Source organism: Coregonus clupeaformis, chromosome 27, assembly GCF_020615455.1.
Source record: "Coregonus clupeaformis isolate EN_2021a chromosome 27, ASM2061545v1, whole genome shotgun sequence".
Lineage (NCBI taxonomy): Eukaryota > Metazoa > Chordata > Actinopteri > Salmoniformes > Salmonidae > Coregonus > Coregonus clupeaformis.
Window position 1 is genome coordinate 13,699,848 of NC_059218.1, and position 14,189 is coordinate 13,714,036.

General features: G+C 41.7%; 1 pseudogene; it reads left to right on the forward strand.

Annotated features, from left to right (window-relative positions):
- Positions 1–223: 223 nt before the first annotated feature.
- Positions 224–13,870, forward strand: LOC121542165 (annotated as a pseudogene).
- Positions 13,871–14,189: the final 319 nt, after the last annotated feature.

The window sequence follows — 14,189 nt, forward strand, 5'->3', positions numbered from 1 at the left end:
AGAACCCTCTGCGTCCATGAGAAATTGGGGTTGTGAAGGGCTAACCACGGGATACCTAAAACTACAGAGTAAGCAGGAGACTCAATAGTCAAAAAAGTGATCTGCTCAACATGAGTCTCCTGGGTAATCATGGTGACGGGTACAGTAACCTCCTTAACCAACCCGGACCCTAATGGTCGACTATCAAGGGCTCTGATGGGGAGTGGAATGGATAGGGGAACCAATGAAATGCCTTGATGGAGTTCTCTACCTGGTCATACACTGTCAAGTCAAATATGCCAAGGTACATCACTCATCTTTTAATGTTATGTTGTCTGTGTTTTGTTTGTTGCTCAGTGCAATGCAATGTGCTATTTTCCTAGACTAGTCAAAGTTAATGTGACTTAGATTTTATACAAAATAAAAGCATAACTAGAAGTTTGTCTACCACTCAAATCTTTGTGTTTCTTCTTTCTGTGTAAATGTCCAGCATGTAATCGATACATCCATGTACAAAGTCGCCCAGACAACCACTGTCACTACTACTGAAGTGGAGCCGTGTCTGTCTGCTGTGCTTTAGACCAGACCCCCTGCAGTGAATGGAGCAGGGAGGTGACAATCCTCTCCTCATAATGGTAAGGAAACACTGAGCTCTATTTCGAAAATCACAATCGCTATAAAAAATTAAAGTCAAAATAAACCCTTTTCCTGCATGTTCAGAAGGTATGTGTGAGGTAAGAGGTATGCAAGGGATCTGTTTTGTTTTTCACTGTAAACATGTTATTGTTGTTGAAGACATTAATCCAAATGCTCATATTTGCTGTGCTTGAAGAACAAGGTGTTAGACTTTGAATAGCCCACACCGTCTGTGTGTTAGCCATGTACCCTTATCAAACGTTATCAAATGTCAAAATGTGGTTTTCTCTATGAGCTTCCTCATGTTATCATATGGCATGGTTTGATAGGGATGAGCAATGCAGCTGATCAATTTCACCAGCCCAATTGTCTCATTCGATGAGTAATCGAATGAGACATTTGGATCCATTTGGAAAGTTTTTTAACAGAGCTGTGGTCTGTCTTTAGTTGAGGCATTAGGCTTGTTAAATGGGTTGTGGTGAAAGACATTGTGAACCAATTACCCACATATTTTTTGGGCCATATTTCAGACAGCTACCGTATGCGTTCAGCCTCAGTATTGAATACTAAGTTTCGGTTTCAGTCTTAGTATTGAATGGCATTTACGTGTTCTCCTTATGACCTACTGCTATATCACAAAATGACTTGTAACATTGTGAGGCTTTTTGAAAGAGGCCTACATGAAAAAACTAACTTTAAATGGGAGCATTTGTTTATTATGACTAGGCTAAACTGTCTAAACTCTACTATTTCGATGTCAACAGTGAACACAGTGCAGTTGAACCTGTGAAGGAAGATCGATGCACCAGACGACACTGGGACTAGAAGAGTGCACCTGATGTGGAAGGTGAAGTGACAGAGCCTAGAGAAAGAAGACAATGTATAGAACTTTACACTGTACATAATCAACATTTAAGCAACATTACGCTCTTGTTCTGTTTTGGTTACCCACTACCAGGGGACTCCAACTCCGGTCCTGGAGAGCTATAGTGTATGCATGCTGTTGTTTCAGCCCACCACTAACACATCTGATTCTATCAGGAGTGTTAGTGCTGGGTTGAAACTAAAGCCTGCTCTCCCAGTAGCTCTCCAGCACCACAGTTGGAGAGCTTGGTCTTTCAAAACTATATAACTCTACCAGGAGTTTACATCCTCAAAACTATGAGTGAATCTCAAACATTACTCAACTTAGTCATGGTTTCTAAATGGGGGAGGGGATGATTCTGACTGGGTGTTACGTCACAGGAGGTTGGTTGTACCTTAATGTGGGAGGACAGGCTCGTGGTAATGGCTGGAGCGGAATAGGTGGAATGGTGTCAAATACATCAAACACATCGTTTCCATTCCAATTGCTCCGTTCCAGCCATTATTATGAGCCGTCCTCCCCTCAGCAGCCTCCTGTGTGTTACGTGTTTTCGAACATGTTATTTCCTTCTTTGTATAGGGCATCTCACCTGCATGCAAGACCTTAGATGAATACAGACTAACATACATGTAAAGCCTTTGAACACCATTGTGGATAAGGGTTCTATCACTGTGGACCAGAAGGCATACAGAGTCACTCTCTTTGCCTATCGTGGTGACATCACATTTCCTGAAGATTCAATCTATGTACCAGTCATTGGAGAAAGTCAATTGCTATATTTGACAAATATTCAATATTCATTGTTAGTCATCCTATTTAGTTGCATGCGTCTAGGGTTGCAAAGGGAGGGTATATCACTGGAAAAGTTCAATATTTACCAGTAAACTACCAGAATTTGGGTAATTTTCAAGGTTTATTTACAATTTTATAAAATGTCATCTTGTGGCCTTCTAGGGTACTTCAGATTATCTGTAATTTTATCACGTGAAATATATGAAATAATAAATACAAAAAATGGAATGGCAATGCTGTAAACATTATCCTAAATAGAAACCGTCAACTTAGTGAATACCATTGGTGTTCAGCATGAAATATCCTTTATATATTTTTGTTCACACTTTTATTTATTTTTCTATGTCTGTATTTGTTGTCAATGTTTTGGTTTCAAACTGGTGGCAGTTGAGAGAAAAAAGTCAATAGTTAGAAGAGTGGCAGAGTTAATTGAAAATCATGCCATTGTTGATTACATGATTTTTTCATTAATTAGGCTATTTTCTCTTGAACCATATGGTCTATCTACTAGAAACTCATGGACAATATGGACACAGAATAAAAAATACTATATAATTTAAAAAAATAAGTAGTTCAAGTATAAATGTCCAAAGTTAAACAATGGAAAAATGGTGCGTGCATATGAATTCACCCCCTTTGCTATGAAGCCCCTAAATAAGATCTGGTGCAACCAATTACCTTCAGAAGTCACACAATTAGTTAAATAAAGTCCACCTGTGTGCAATCTAAGTGTCACATGATCTGTCACATGATCTCAGTATATATACACCTGTTATGAAAGGCTCCAGAGTCTGCAACACCACTAAGCAAGGGGCACCACCAAGCAAGCGGCACCATGAAGACCAAGGAGCTCTCCAAACAGGCCAGGGACAAAGTTGTGGAGAAGTACAGATCAGGGTTATAAAAAAATATCAGAGACTTTGAACATCCCACGGAGCACCATTAAATCCATTATTAAAAAATGGAAAGAATATGGCACCACAACAAATCTACCAAGAGAGGGCCACCCACTAAAACTCACGGACCAGGCAAGGAGGGCATTAATCAGAGAGGCAACAAAGAGACCAAAGATAACACTGAAGGAGCTGCAAAGCTCCAGAGCGAAGATTGGAGTATCTGTCCATAGGACCACTTTAAGCCGTACACTCCACAGAGCTGGGCTGTATGGAAGAGTGCCAGAAAAAAGCCATTGCTTAAAGAAAAAAATAAGCAAACACGTTTGGTGTTTGCCAAAAGCCATGTGGGAGACTCCCCTAACATGTGGATGAAGGTACTCTGGTCATATGAGACTAAAATTGAGCTTTTTGGCCATCAAGGAAAACGCTATGTCTGGCGCAAACCCAACACCCCTCATCACCCCGAGAACACCATCCATGGTGGTGACAGCATCATGCTGTGGGGATGTTTTTCATCGGCAGGGACTGGGAAACTGTTCAGAATTGATGGAATGATGGATGGCGCAAAATACAGGGAAATTCTTGTGGGAAACCTGTTTCAGTCTTCCAGAGATTTGAGACTGGGACGGAGGTTCACATTCCAGCAGGACAATGACCCTAAGCATACTACTAAAGCAACACTCGAGTGGTTTAAGGGGAAACATTTAAATGTCTTGGAAAGGCCTAGTCAAAGCCCAGACCTCAATCCAATTGAGAATCTGTGGTATGACTTAAAGATTGCTGTACACAAGCAGAACCCATTCAACTTGAAGGAGCTGGAGCAGTTTTGTCTCGATGTGCCAAGCTCATAGAGACATACCCCAAGAGATTTGCAGCTGTAATTGCTGCAAAAGGTAACACATACAAAAGCCCAGGCCCAGACAAAATAAGTGGGCATGTGTTAAAGCACTGTGCTGAACAACTGGCTGGTGTTTTTACAGACATTTTCCAATCTTCACTCAACCAGCAACACGTTCCAGTATTGTGGAAAAAATCAATAATTATACCAATTCCTAAAGTATCAAATCCCTCTGTGCTGAATGACTATCGCCCTGTCGCTTTGACATCCTTAGTTATGAAATGCCTTGAGAAAATTGTGAAAAGTCATATTCTCAGTGTCACCCAGAAGCTCCTCGACCCATTTCAGTTTGCCTATCAGACCAGCAGAGGAGTTGATGATGCCATTCTTACCCTCCTTAACATGGTCTATAGACATCTAGAAGGTGCCAAATCTCATGTCAGGGTTCTGTTTGTTGACTTTTCTTCTGCCTTCAACACAATCCAGCCTTACATTCTGGCACAGAGACTCATTCGGGACTTTTCCTTAGATGGGGGGCTGGTTTTGTGGCTGTTGGACTTCCTGAGCCAACGCTCACAGCGAGTCAAAATAGGTCCCCATGTGTCGGATATACGGAATACCAACACAGGCTCTCCTCAGGGATGTGTTTTGTCCCCACTTCTGTACATCTTGTACACTAATAGTTGTACTAGTTCCCATACTGACAGACACCTCGTTAAGTTCGCTGATGACACTGCCTTGATCAGCCTGTTGCATGATGACGAGGAACATCATGGCCCGGTCCTAGATGACTTTGTAGAGTGGTGTGAGGAATCACACTTGGTCCTCAATACTAACAAGACCAAAGAGATGTGCATAGACTTCAGGAAGCGTACAACACCTACCTCTGCAACATCTATCAGAGGCCAGAATATAGAAATTGTAGAGGAATATAAATATCTGGGTGTCTTTTTGGACAGTAAGCTTCAGTGGAGTAAATGTACAGACCAGATCTACAAAAAGAGCCAACAGAGACTGTACTTTCTAAAAAAAGTTGGGTTCTTTTAATATAGACTGTACTATATTGACTCTGTTTTACAAATCCTTTATTGAGAGTATTTTAACTTTTTGTATTGTTTGTTGGTTTGGCAATGCCACTGTCAGTCAGAGAAACATGCTGAGAAGGATTATTACCACAGCAAGTAAGGTACTTGGAGTCAAACAGACAGGCCTGGATGAGATCTTTAAGGTCAGGGCCCTCCGTAAGGCTCACAAAATAATTTTAGACCCAAGTCACCCCCTGTACCTGGACTTTGAATTACTCCCCTCTGGGCGTAGGTATAGTACACCCCTCAGCAGGAAAAATAGAACGAGACAATCATTTGTGCCAGGTGTGATATCCCTCTTAAATAGCTCGGGCAAATGTTCCCATTGACCCCGTAAGGCCAGCAGGCTAGTCTTTGTTTTAAATGTTTTAAATGTTTTATTTCTTATTTCTTACTTTTATTGGTGCGTGACTGTTATTGAAAGTTGTATTGTCAATCTTGTTTTGTATTTAACGCCACTTTAAATGTGTACATGACACTGCAACAAAATTTCCCCATGGGGACAATAAAGTAAGTAAGTAAGTAAGATCAGTCTATCATTTTAATGGTATGTTTCTTTGAACAGTGAGAGACAGAATAACAACAACAAAAATCCAGAAAAACGCATGTCAAAAATGTTATGAATTTATTTGCATTTTAATGAGGGAAATAAGTATTTGACCCCTCTGCAAAACATGACTTAGTACTTGGTGGCAAAACCCTTGTTGTCAATCATAGAGGTCAGACGTTTCTTGTAGTTGGCCACCAGGTTTGCACACATCTCAGGAGGGATTTTGTCCCACTCCTCTTTGCAGATCTTCTCCAAGTCATTAAGGTTTCGAGGCTGACATTTGGCAACTCGAACCTTCAGCTCCCTCCACAGATTTTCTATGGGATTAAAGTCTGGAGACTGGCTAGGCCACTCCAGGACCTTAATGTGCTTCTTCTTGAGCCACTCCATTGTTGCCTTGGCCGTGTGTTTTGGGTCATTGTCATGCTGGAGTACCCATCCACGACCCATTTTCAATGCCCTGGCTGAGGGAAGGAGGTTCTCACCCAAGATTTGATGGTACATGGCCCCATCCATCGTCCCTTTGATGCGGTGTTGTAGCCCATTCCAGCCTTTTGTAGGTGTTCAATCTTGTCCCTGACATCCTTGGAGAGCTCTTTGGTCTTGGCCATGGTGGAGAGTTTGGAATCTGATTGATTGATTGCTTCTGTGGACAGGTGTCTTTTATACAGGTAACAAACTGAGATTAGGAGCACTCCCTTTAAGAGTGGGCTCCTAATCTCAGCTCTTTACCTGTATAAAAGACACCTGGGAGCCAGAAATCTTTCTGATTGAGAGGGGGTCAAATACTTATTTCCCTCATTAAAATGCAAATCAATTTATAACATTTTTGACATGCGTTTTTCTGGATTTTGTTGTTGTTATTCTGTCTCTCACTGTTCAAATAAACCTACCATTAAAATTATAGACTGATCATTTCTTTGTCAGTGGGCAAACGTACAAAATCAGCAGGGGATCAAATAATGGAGTCATTAAAACTTTTTCAACCACTCCACAAATTTCTTGTTAACAAACTATAGTTTTGGTATGTCGGTTAGGACATCTACTTTGTGAATGACACAAGTAAATTGTCCAACAATTGTTTACAGACAGATTATTTCACTTATAATTCACTGTATCAAAATTCCAGTGGGTCAGAAGTTTAAATACACTAAGTTGACTGTACCTTTAAACAGCTTGGAAAATTCCAGAAAATGATGTCATGGTTTAGAAGCTTCTGATAGGCTAATTGACATCATTTGAGTCAATTGGAGGTGTAACTGTGGATGTATTTCAAGGCCTACCTTCAAACTCAGTGCCTCTTTGCTTGACATTATGGGAAAATCAAAACAAATCAGCCAAGACCTCAGAAAATTTTTTGCAGACCTCCACAAGTCTGGTTCATCCTTGGGAGCAATTTCCAAACGCCTGAAGGTCCACGTTCATCTGTACAAACAATAGTATGCAAGTATAAACACCATTGGACCACGCAGCCATCATACCGCTCAGGAAGGAGAAGCGTTCTGTCTCCAAGAGATGACCGTACTTTGGTGTGAAAAGTGCAAATCAATCCCAGAACAACAGCAAAGGACCTTGTGAAGATGCTGGTGGAAACAGGTACAAAAGTATCTATATCCACAGTAAAACGAGTCCTATATCGACATAACCTGAATGGCCGCTCAGCAAGGAAGAAGCCACTGCTCCAAAACCGCCATAAAAAAGACAGACTACGGTTTGCAACTGCACATGGGGACAAAGATCATACTTTTTGGAGAAATGTCCTCTGGTCTGATGAAACAAAAATAGAACTGTTTGGCCATAATGACCATTGTTATGTTTGGAGGAAAAAGGGGGTTGCTTGCAAGCCGAAGAACACCATCCCAACCGTGAAGCACGGGGGTGGCAGCATCATGCTGTGGGGGTGCTTTGCTGTAGGAGGGACTGGTGCACTTCACAAAATAGATGCCATCATGAGGAAGGAAAATTATGTGGATATATTGAAGCAACATCTCAAGACATCAGTCAGGAAGTTAAAGCTTGGTCGCAGATGGGTCTTCCAAATGGACAATGACTCCAAGCATACTTCCAAAGTTGTGGCAAAATGGCTTAAGGACAACAAAGTCAAGGTATTGGAATGGCCATCACAAAGCCCTGACCTCGATCCTATAGAAAATGTGTGGGCAGAACTGAAAAAGCGTGTGCGAGCAAGGAGGCCTACAAACCTGACTCAGTTACACCAGCTCTGTCAGGAGTTATGGGCCAAAATTCACCCAACTTATTGTGCGAAGCTTGTGGAAGGCTCCCCAAAACGTTTCACCCAAGTTTGAACAATTTAAAGGCAATGCTACCAAAAACTAATTGAGTGTATGTAAACTTCTGACCCACTGGGAATGTGATGAAATAAATTAAAGCTGAAATAAATCATTCTCTCTACTATTATTCTGACATTTCACATTCTTAAAATAAAGTGGTGATCCTAACTGACCTAAAACAGGGAATTTTTACTAGGATTAAATGTCAGGAATTGTGAAAAACTGAGTTTAAATGTATTTGGCTAAGGTGTATGTAAACTTCCTACTTCAACTGCATATATATATATATATATATATATATATATATATATATATCTAGTAGATATGTCATACTATCCCACTAAAGGCTATCCCACCACTATTTATCATACAGTCACTACTTCTACTACTACACTAGCCTCTAACAATTTTCATTTCTAAACTTCCACTATCATAAAAATACTTCTGGACAGCTAAAGAAAGGCACACAATTTTCCTTCAGAAAAAGTACCTTTTCTAGTTGTGTGTTGTGTTCTGTACTGAAGTGTTATTTTGAAGTGACTTTAAACCTCTCTGTGTTGTGTACCACCGTGTCACATTCATATGAGTTTATCTGTCAGGTTTCCCCCAGGTAAAGGGGACCTGGGCGCCCCTAGCCCATGTTGGTTTCATCCAGGTGGGCTTGGCTGTTCCTCCTGTCTACCCTGTCCATGGCTACATTATAGACTGGACCACCGATGGCGATACACCTGGCTACAGAGCCAAGCCACTCACCTCTCATTGACTGTTGAGCTTGGATTCTGATGAATGGATGGGTGGGTAGATGGATCCTGATTATGTAACATTATGCCACTTTACATTGACATTGGTGTGCTTGACTTGACATCTTTTAAATTTAATAAGGTTTCAGTTTCAGTTTCTACTGTGGCCATTAGGAATTATTGTAATAGTTTTGCTGTCGTTTCTCTATGGGTTTTATAAGCTCATAAATGCATACAATGTGCATTAGATAAAGAGCCATTTAGCCTATCATAGATGTGGTTAGGTGAAAGATAAACAGAAAGCTTTTAGATTATGAATCAACTGGTAATAAATGTGTGTATACAACCCACGTTAAATGACCACCACTCTTACTGTTATTTCAGTAAACAATTTGTGCATTGAAAACTACATTGGGATGTTTTCAAATAGCTGATTTCTCCCTTTCTCATACTGTAGGCCTGCAGCCTTTTAAACTATACAACATCACAGTTACTCCACTCTATGATGTGGGAAATATCATTCAGATCTGCTCAAAAGAAAGAGGCACCACTGACATGTTCTCCTTTTTCTGTTGTCCCTTTGGGGTAATGGTTAGGTATCTTTGTATTCTTATATATTTCTTATATATTCCAATTATTCAATGTGTCAATGTTTTAATTGTATCTGTCCCTTTACAAATAAATGCATTATGAAATCATATTTTCTTTATCAACTCAGCTCCACGGAATATCTCCTCCATTGATGTACATGTCTAAGACAAGTGCTCAGGTCAACTGGACTGCTGTGCCTCAGAGCCAATGTAGCGGCATTGTCATCAACTACACCGTGTTCTACAAAACAGAAACACAACCAGAGCTGAGTGTCTCCTGAAATGTTGTTTAAACGTTGTTATAACGGCATGTCAACTGTACTGAGGGTAATTTGTTGTTGTTTTTCTCCCCTCTTAAATGTGACAGTGAATAGCAGGAAACAGGAAGTGACTTTGGAGCCTCTCTAACCAGGCACCAGATCCAGTGTCCATGTCATGGCCAACGCTGTTACTGGGGCAAACAATAGCAGCGTCACTCGCTTCACAATGAGCAGATACGGTAAGGTCATGTCTGTTAGCTCCACTGACCTCTAGTAAGTCATGGTAACACAAATTGACACGTATTCATTATATGTATCCACTTTGAAGCACAGGGTTGTAGTAACACATATTCTAACCATAGAATTACAATACTAGAACGGACATTCGAATTCAAGTCAACGTTCAGTGCTGGGTGGACCTGCGGCCACATTGACTGCACTCGTTTGTACCAGTCAAATTTGAATGGACTGAGGGGCTTTGTCCATTCTAGTGGTTCTATGGTTTCTCTAACACAACTCTCTAACAAAGCATGTTTCTCCATGCATACACTACTGTTCAATTGTCCAAAAACAGGTGTAGTAACAATGGGAGAGAATGGTATGTTCTAATAATGTCTCAAATCCAGTTTTTCCCCTCAGGCAGGACCTTCATCATAATGCTTCAGTGGTCTCAGCATCATCCAAATCAAATCAAATCCAAATCAATTTTTATTTGTCACATGCGCCGAATACAACCTTACCGTGAAATGCTTACTTACAAGCCCTTAACCAACAATGAAGTTTTAAGAAAAATAAGTGTTAAGTAAAAAATAGATAAGTAAAAAACAAATAATTAAAGAGCAGCAGTAAAATAACAGTAGCGAGGCTACATACAAGGGGTACCGGTACAGAGTCAATGTGCAGGGGCACAGGTTAGTCGAGGTAATTGAGGTAATATGTACATGTAGGTTAAAGTGTAGAGTTAAAGTGACTATGCATAGATAATAAACAGAGAGTGGCAGCAGCGTAAAAGAGGGGGGTGGGGGGGGACAATGCAAATAGTCCGGATAGCCATTTGATTAGCTGTTCAGTATTCTTATGGCTTGGGGGTAGAAGCTGTTAAGAAGCCTTTTGGACCTAGACTTGGTACCGCTTGCCGTGCGGTAGAAGAGAGAACAGTCTATGACTAGGGTGGCTGGAGTCTTTGACAATTTTAAGGGCCTTCCTCTGACATTGCCTGGTATAGAGGTCCTGGATGGCAGGAAGCTTGGCCCCAGTGATGTACTGGGCCGTACGCACTACCCTCTGTAGTGCCTTGCGGTCGGAGGCCGAGCAGTTGCAATACCAGGCAGTGATGCAATTTGTCAGGATGCTCTCGATGGTGCAGCTGTAGAACCTTTTGAGGATCTGAGGACCAATGCCAAATCTTTTCAGTCTCCTGAGTGGGAATAGGCTTTGTCGTGCCCTCTTCATGACTGTCTTGGTGTGTTTGGACCATGATAGTTTGTTGGTGATGTGGACACCAAGGAACTTGAAGCTCTCAACCTGCTCCACTACAGCCCCATCGATGAGAATGGGGGCGTGCTCAGTCCTCCTTTTCTTGTTGTCCACAATCATCTCCTTTGTCTTGATCACGTTGAGGGAGAGGTTGTCATCCTGGCACCACATGGCCAGGTCTCTGACCTCCTACCTATAGGCTGTCTCATCCTTGTCGGTGATCAGCCCTACCACTGTTGTGTCGTCAGCAAACTTAATGATGGGGTTGGAGTTGTGCCTGGCCATGCAGTCATGGATGAACAGGGAGTACAGGAGGGGACTGAGCACGCACCCCTGAGGGGCCCCCGTGTTGAGGATCAGCGTGGCAGATGTGTTGTTACCTACCCTTACCACCTGGGGGCGGCCTGTCAGAAAGTCCAGGATCCAGTTGCAGAGGGAGGTGTTTAGTCCCAGGGTCCTTAGCTTAGTGATGAGCATTGAGGGCACTATGGTGTTGAACACTGAGCTGTAGTCAATGAATAGCATTCTCACGTAGGTGTTCCTTTTGTCCAGGTGTGAAGGGCAGTGTGGAGTGCAATACGTGGTCCTCTGTAGCTCAGCTGGTAGAGCACGGCGCTTGTAACGCCAAGGTAGTGGGTTCGATCCCCGGGACCACCCATACACAAAAAATTTATGCACACATGACTGTAAGTCGCTTTGGATAAAAGCGTCTGCTAAATGGCATATTATTATTATTATTATTATATTATAATAGAGATTGCATTATCTGTGGATCTGTTGGGGTGGTATGCAAATTGGAGTGGGTGTAGGGTTTCTGGGATAATGGTGTTGATGTGAGCCATGACCAGCCTTTTAAAGCACTTCATGGCTACAGACGTGAGTGCTACGGGTCTGTAGTCATTTAGGCAGGTTACCTTAGTGTTCTTGGGCACAGGGACTATGGTGGTCTGCTTGAAACATGTTGGTATTGCAGACTCAGTCAGGGACAGGTTGAAAATGTCAGTGAAGACACTTGCAAGTTGGTCAGCGCATGCTCGGAGTACACGTCCTGTTAATCTGTCTGGCCCTGCGGCCTTGTGAATGTTAACCTGTTTATCCTATTCATTGGACTCTTTTGTGTCATTCAGTAAGTTCCGCCATAGATCTTGGGAATGTTTTAAAGCTGCAAATATTGTTCCCATATGTCCAACCAGTAAACATTAAACACTCAATTATGTCAGTCAAGTCAAATAATTATGTCACACTTAATCTTAACAACACAGAATCAAAATTGTGCGTTAAAGGCCAGCTACTCGATTAGGTTCTGGGGGGGAGAGGTTTGAGATCTGAAATTAGGGCGACTGGCGGAACCAGGGCGGATCCTATTTGGTAACTTAACCCCCCTCTCTCTGCAAGTCTATGGGCCTAATGTCCCCCCCAGGTGTAGGTGCATCCTCCAAAAATTGTGATTCGTCCAAATAACCAGTGACGAAAAACCAGCGCACCAGAATAATTGTTCCTTGTTATTGGTCGCATGTTACAGTCCTGGGAAATACATTACCATTTATGTTTGTCTGTCCACAGGAGATTATGTCACACTTAATCTATCGTGGACAGCCTACATAACAGGTATTGTAAAGTATTTTTTAAAAACTGGTGGTTTGTGACAAACTGGGGGTTTGTGGGGGTAGTTTCCGTTAAGGGGGGTGGAGACTTCGCTAGTCTCGTTAGTATCTTTTCTCACACATTTCCCACCAAAACCTAATCGAGCATCTGACACAATTACACAAGATTTTAGTTCTGGGTTTCCAAGATTGTCACACTATACTAGATTTGATGTTCTTTGACAGGGCTTGCTGTGTAATGTTTAACTGATTCCTAGGTGGAAGATGGTGCCCAACCCTGGTCTCAGCTCCCTGGCCTTCTGGTCTTCTCATCATTATAATAAGGTTAACATGATAATGGTTGTGATAATGATAATCATCATAATGCTATTATAATCATCATGATACCAACATGATAATCATTGTGTATATTGTGTCCTTTCATCCTTTAAACTCATTCCATTTAGGCCTATCCTATGCACAGGGTAACAAGTCCAATTCATAAAATTGTCTGAAGGAAATTAATATCTTGATTTTTGTTTCTTTACATTTCTAAAAATCTAAACTTTTAGAGCATTATCTTTGGATCAGAATGTATAGTAGCTAATATAGTAGCTATAACCAGTCATTAATCTCCATGTTGGCTCAACATCGCTACAGTTTCTCTCATCTCCACAGATCCAGCCCTTTAACAACGCGCCCGAATGAGAGACCTTCTGTGAGAGGATCTACCCCTGTGAGGTGGACACCATAACGGACGACATGGGGCCAACCTCTACAGAGGATGAGGACATACAGGACAATGAGCCAGGCAGTGATCAGACAAAGCTTTGGCTTCGGTAGCAAGACCTCTTGTGACAGCCAACCCAGAGAGGAGAGCAGTAACCTGGGCCTGGCCCCAACCAACTTCCCTTTACTGGTTCAACAAGATGAAGGAGTCAATCTTGTGGAGTGAATCACCTCTGAGGACTCATCACTCATCAGACCTCCAGCTCCCCGAGAGCTATCTGATCAACCCCTACAGGCTGCATAATCCAGTGGAATGCCCTGTGAGATAGGGGTTGGGGCGAAGTAAGGTCGGGTGCCACAGAGGAGAGCAGGAGCCTGTTGGAGACAATGCAGATTAACAGCACAGCCCCTCTCACAGCATACAATGAACACATATACAGTATGTTTGGACACAGGCGGGCAGGTGAAGAAAAGTAAATGGCCATGAACACACCTGAATCCGGTGGACTTCTCAGTGTCTTTCCTGTATCTTTATTCATTCTGGTTTTCTGTCTCATATAGGCTGTGTTTTATGTGTTAGGGGCACTTTGAAAAGTACCTTTTGTAATTATACTTGAGAGACAATTTGTACGGTATTTATATTTGTACATGGTAAAACTGGATGGATATCAGTTTGGCATTAAGATGGTTCTTTCAATTTACTTTTTCACTTGCATCTATTTATATCAACTCAAACATACATCCTTATACTATATGTACAGTGAGGGAAAAAAGTATTTGATCCCCTGCTGATTTCGTACGTTTGCCCACTGACAAAGAAATTATCAGTCTATAATTTTAATGGTAGGTTCATTTGAAGACAGAATAACAACAAAAAAA